Source organism: Alosa alosa, chromosome 23 (genome assembly GCF_017589495.1).
Source record: "Alosa alosa isolate M-15738 ecotype Scorff River chromosome 23, AALO_Geno_1.1, whole genome shotgun sequence".
Classification (NCBI taxonomy): domain Eukaryota; kingdom Metazoa; phylum Chordata; class Actinopteri; order Clupeiformes; family Clupeidae; genus Alosa; species Alosa alosa.
In genome coordinates, this window is record NC_063211.1 from 25456708 (window position 1) to 25462691 (window position 5984).

Here is a 5984-nt window from a genome sequence, read left to right on the forward strand (position 1 = left end):
TACAGTTGTTTGTAGCCAAGTTGCTTAGCTTACTTAGATAGAAACATCTGACATGAATGACAACGTTAATGTTACGTTACCGGCGTGAAGACTGTGTTGATCACCGATGGTGTAACGTAAGGATTTTATTCATTGACTGCTGTTTTCATGAATACATGACTGAAGATTTTGTTATAAATGTGTCTTAGTATTGTTTTAGCTTTTAGGCTGTAAGGTTGGCTGCTACGATGAGGTTTTTGGGTGGCTAACTATGATGGGGAGCTCATTCACCCAAGCCTACTCGTCGCTCATACACCCAAGCCTACTCGTCGACACATTATTTTCTAAGGGGGTGTTTTCTTTACGCAACTGCAGTAGCCCATGCCACGGTGTGTATGTGTATGCATACGCTGTTTAGATGTTTTCTGTCATATCTCCCCTGACTCATGTTAATGAATCAATTTTTGCTTGTAAGCTGGTATGCTATGTATGGTTTAGCCAAGGCAATAACACTTACTGTAGTGAGCTCTGAGACTAATGCTACCTCTCCAAGCAATATTGGAGTCCTCCAGTGACAATAATACTTTTTAGTGAAAAGAGTCATGGTTGGTGGTGATTAGGATTATGTGGAAGTAATGTAAAAAAAACTAAACAACCTATTCACTATCAGACCTGTCATTTTTTGTTATTTTAGATGGAGGGAGAGAATACGTGCAACTGGGGTGAAAGCAGCCGACTGCTGATGGCAAATATGACCCCAAGGACCACGATGGCATGGACATGGGACATGGATGGGTAGCTTCTGGATGAAGAAGAAGACAATGATGTGCTACAGGAGGAGATAATCTCCCATCATCCCCAGCTGGGTAAGCATGTTTGTGTGTGTGTGTGCGTCCATCTGGGCAAAGCACATTCTGGTTGTGATAAGAGTGTTGCTTATAACAATAATGAAAGGGATTATAGTGATAATAGTTTGGTTAGATTTGTAATTCAATTTCTATATTTCTTATCTGACAATTTCTTTATTTTGAGTTTGGTCAAGTCCATGTCAGGTAGAAAGCATACACTTTGCCTATCCTTCCAACACCGACAGAGGCAGCCAACTCCAATAGCATTTTACACCCCATCGTCTGCTAGGCTTAGATGGACACGCAAGATGCACACACACACACACACACACACACACACACACACAACCACGCCACAGCTGTCACAATGCACACACCATGGATCTGGTGTGAATGTATTAGTCTATCACCTTATGTGTAGGGCAAATGATATCGATAATTATATATTGTATCGAATTATATGCTGTATGGTTGTTAAATGTATTGAATTTCTTCTAACGTTTTAATTGTTTATATATATATGTATGTGTGAATGTTAAGTATGAATTGATGTTTTGTTCACCATGTAAGATTTGTTGATCTTTGTTATACTGTTGTCTTGTCATTCTTGTAGTTCTAATAGTTACTGCATGTTTGTAAACATATGTTTATGTTATTTACCTGAAGTTGTTGTTCCTGGTTATTTAATCACATTGTTTAAGACTTTTCTAAATAAAATGATTTATTTCCCCTTTAAGTAAACCTAACACATGTGCCAGTGTCTCTATATTCTTGTTTTCATAGTAGAATGAAGCACGGGAAAAGCAGTTACAATCAGCTAGTCTGTCTTTCAGCCCTTTATCTGTCCTCCCCACAATTGATTTAGCCTCTTCAGAGTACAGTAAGACATCCCATATTGAGCTTGTTTTGATGGTAAAACATCTTATTTTTGTTACATGACCATTATATCTGTATTTTTTAGGTCAGATGCCAAACCGGGAAATGAAAACATTCTACTCTTTAAAAATTCTACTTGTTAGTGTTATGAGTAAATTAATCATAACTTCTGAACCAAAGGTGATAAATTGATTCTGTTTTTTCCGTTTTTGATGTTGAATTTTGAAGGTTTGTTTAAAACAATGTGTGGTACACTCAAATGTATTAACTATGATGTGTACCTATGATATATATATATGTACCATTTTAAAAGGGCTAGTTCTCCTGATTACAATGGTGGGTATATCTTATCTCTGTCATGTGTAGCATGGCCACACAATAAGCCTTTTGTCTCACAAAGGGCATCAAGTATGAAAAAACGGAATGTTTTAGTGCCGTCTACAAAGGTCTAATAAATTTATCATAACTTTTTTGAACAAAAAGGTGACACATTGATTCTGTTTTTATCACTGAGTAGAGGACAAAATTGTTGAATCTCCCATACACTCTATGTTTTCTCTATCTACAATAGAAATTGGGAGAAAAATTAGATTAATCTTGACAAACTGATATTTTCGTGTTTTTGGGGTTGAATTTTAAAGATATTTTTTAATAATTATGTATATGTTCATAACCTAATAATCATTTTAATTAAAGTAATGTTCTGCACTCACCCCAATAGATTAGATTAGAGTAGATTAGATTCAACTTTATTGTCATTGCAGAGTACAAGTATGAAGACAACTAAAATGTGGTTTGCGTCTAACCGTAGAAGTGCAAAATAGGAGAAAAGTGCAATGTGATATACAAAGTATAGACAGGTGGTGCATAGACAGGTCAAAAAATATAGTGCAGTGTAGACAGTAGTATACAGTTGATTTATATAAAGTAGAGAGGTTTAGAGTAATATAAATATGTGCAGTGTATTAGCAGTTACCTTATAAGAGCAGAATAAATATGGCTATGTAATGTGAACAATGTATAAACAACATACATTTGGGGGTCCTGCCCTCCTTGTTGTCCCTGTCAAGGTTGCCATGGTCGTGGACACCTCAACAGGCACAGGCAAGGGGGCATTGGACAGGGGTGGGTGGGGGGAGGGGGCTTAGTTGGTTGGTTGTCACTGGGATGGAGAGCTAGACTTCAGCTGCAGGAAAGAAGCTTCCTCTGAACCTGCAGTTTTCACCACCCTCTGCAGTGCTTTTCGGTTGTGGACAGAGCAGTTGCCATACCAAACTGTGACACAGTTGGTAAGGATACGCTTGATGGTGCAGGGGTAGAAGTTCACCAGGGTCTGAGGAGGCCGGTGGACCTTCTTTAGCCTCCTCAGATAGAAGAGATGCTGGTAAGCCTTCTTGATCAAGGTAGAGGTGTTGAGGGTCCAAGAGAGGTCCAAGAGATGTGGACACCCAGAAATCTGAAGCTGGTGATACACTCCACTTCAGTCCCATTGATGAGAATGGGTGTGTGTGCTAGCTTTAGACTTCCTGAAGTCCACAATGAGCTCTTTGGTCTTCAATATTTCTGTTAACAGGACTTGCAGGAAATTGTGGGAACATATGAATTTGTTGATTATATGCAAGCCTAATGCTGCCCACTACAGCTAAGTCTGCCTTCATCCATGAATTGTGACTGGTTTCAGAAACAGCATCCTCTGAACAATCTACAGAGAGTAGCTCAGTGCAATTAACACACACATTGGATAGCATCTTAATAGATGGCATGGCTGTTGTGCAGGAGATGGTTGTCAGGAAAAGTGACATAAACTGTTGCCAAGATCTGGCATAATGCTTCTTTTGTTGATTGAAAATGTTGAAAGTAAGGCATGAGGCTACAATGACATATACTTATTATTTAACAACTATACCATCACAAACTCCATGAAAGACAGGACGAGACAGGTCCATACAATGGGAAAAGCACATGATAAGGGATACAAAATACAAGACTCTACACCAATCAAAGACTTTAAAGCTTTCCTGGGATCGAAGGAAACCAAAGCCAACCTCATCCTCTACCTTGGTCATAAAGCTGTTGAACTATGTAAACTGCCAGTCACAGTTCACACACAGAAAGGTGGCAGTAGCAGTAAGTAATTTTGGCAAAATCCCATATATCTACATGTCACACAGATGTCTTGGTGCTTGCCCTTCGCAGGGTACCAGACATCAACAAAGACAGTCTCATTATCATGGGCACTGGAGAACGTCGACAAAAGATACAGCCTAAAAATGTAATTTGCAGTCAGGGTAGTCAAGCAACTCTTTGTTGGCTTGTGAGGTGGAAAAACCAAACTTCGCTCAGGGCAATCACATCGTGTATAGAGTCGGTGGACCTATCGGGTATCCTATTGTATCCAGGGGCGCAGCTACCCATTTTTTGAGGGGTATGCAACAACAATATTTAATAAAGAAATGCTGCCAATTTGATGTTTAACTTGAGGAAGTATTAATAAATGGTGCATTGTCACTTTAAGAGAGTCTAAACGGTTCTCCTAACGTCCTTTTGCCAGCTTACAAAGGATAAGGCTGATCCAACTCTAGCCTTGTTTGTTTGCGCCACATTGACAACACAATAGTAAGTTATTACAAGGAGCCTTCATTGTTGGGATATGGAAACATGTAATGAGTTGTTGCTAGCGTGACATTTTTGTTTGCCATTAAAAGTGCAGTACGAGCATGGTAGCCACCTAGCTATCTGAATGGAATAAGCTATGTTTCAATCAGCATATGCTTAACAAACGCTAGTCTCTTAACATGAATATTTGCAAGCCTCCAAGCACAGACGTCACACTTTAAATCCTACCTGTTGCCTTTCACCATCCACTTATTTAACTGATGTCGCATCCCTTGACATGCCATCTCCTTTTCCCTCTGTCTTTTTCTATTTTTAGCCACTGACAGCTTTTTTGCTGTAACCATCTTTTTCCATAGAAAGCAACTCACTACTCGTAGGCCTACCCGCTCGCTCAGTGCTCACAGTGCCCCCCCACTCCCTCTTCTATGTCAAAATTCTATTATGGAATCTTATGAGATAGGGCGCCTACTGTAGCCTGTTAGTCCTCTAAAATGTTATATAACATTGACAAAATGTTGAAATGGTTTAGAAACGCACAACAGTAGCTACATATAGAAAATAGCAAATAAATATATATATATTTTTTTTTACCATCGCTTTGGCACCCCCATGGTGTTGCGCCCCTATGCTCCGCATATAGCGCATACCCACTTTTTGCGCCACTGATTGTATCCTATCCTATCAGGAAATTCAAAGTCAACCGTGTGTCCCGCCATTTACCGATTTACTATCCCGTGGGAAAGGAAAGGTGTCTGTTTCAAGTCAATCAAGTCATGATGGTGCCATTAACACACTTTGTAGGCTTGTAGTAGGTCCTCATCCATCTCCAGACGTGTTAGCTTGATGTGAGAAATTTGTGTGTCAGCTCCTCAAAACATGGTTTTCAAACAGCTAAAGCCCTTTGGTGGAACATGTTTAAAACTCTAAAACCCAACCAGGGAGTGGAAAAACTTGGGAACTAGGGAAATCCCATCCCTATGATTGCCCTACTATCGCCTATTGCTGTCCCCATGCTCGGATTTCTGCCCGCGCAGCCTAGCGACCCACTATTTGCCCGATGACAACTCCTAATTCCTATGGACAATATAGACCTTACTGTCCTGTAACTGACCCCAGGCAGATGGGTCAGGCCCTTGAGTTGTGGATCTGCTTGAGGTTTCATCCTATATGTTTCTCCCATTCTTGGGAGTTTTTCCTCGCCCATGTTACTCATGGGCTCTGTCTGAATGTTTAACACTCTGTAAAGCGCCATGAGACATGGGTAATGTTTTGACGCTCTATAACTGAAATTAAATTGAAATTCTGAGAGCACACAGGCAAGCAAATGTTTGGGCACAAGATACAGTGCCTGCTCCAAAGATTCTTGACTCACTATCACTGGGATGGAGACAAATTGTTGATGGGCAATGGGCTCCTGTTCTGTCAAAACTTCCACCAGCACCAGAGGCTGTTGTGGAACTTGTGAAGTGTTGTTGTCTTGCCAGCCAATGCAGTATAAGGTGTTCTTGCAAGAGTAACAACTTACCATTCACACAACTTTGCAGGTGTGAAGGCTCTGAGGAGATGTGCACCAATATTAAAAAGACAGTGACAGTGGTGAGGATAAATACTTGAGTGACAATGACAATGTTTTGTTGAACTCTTCAATAATGACTCTTTTTTTCA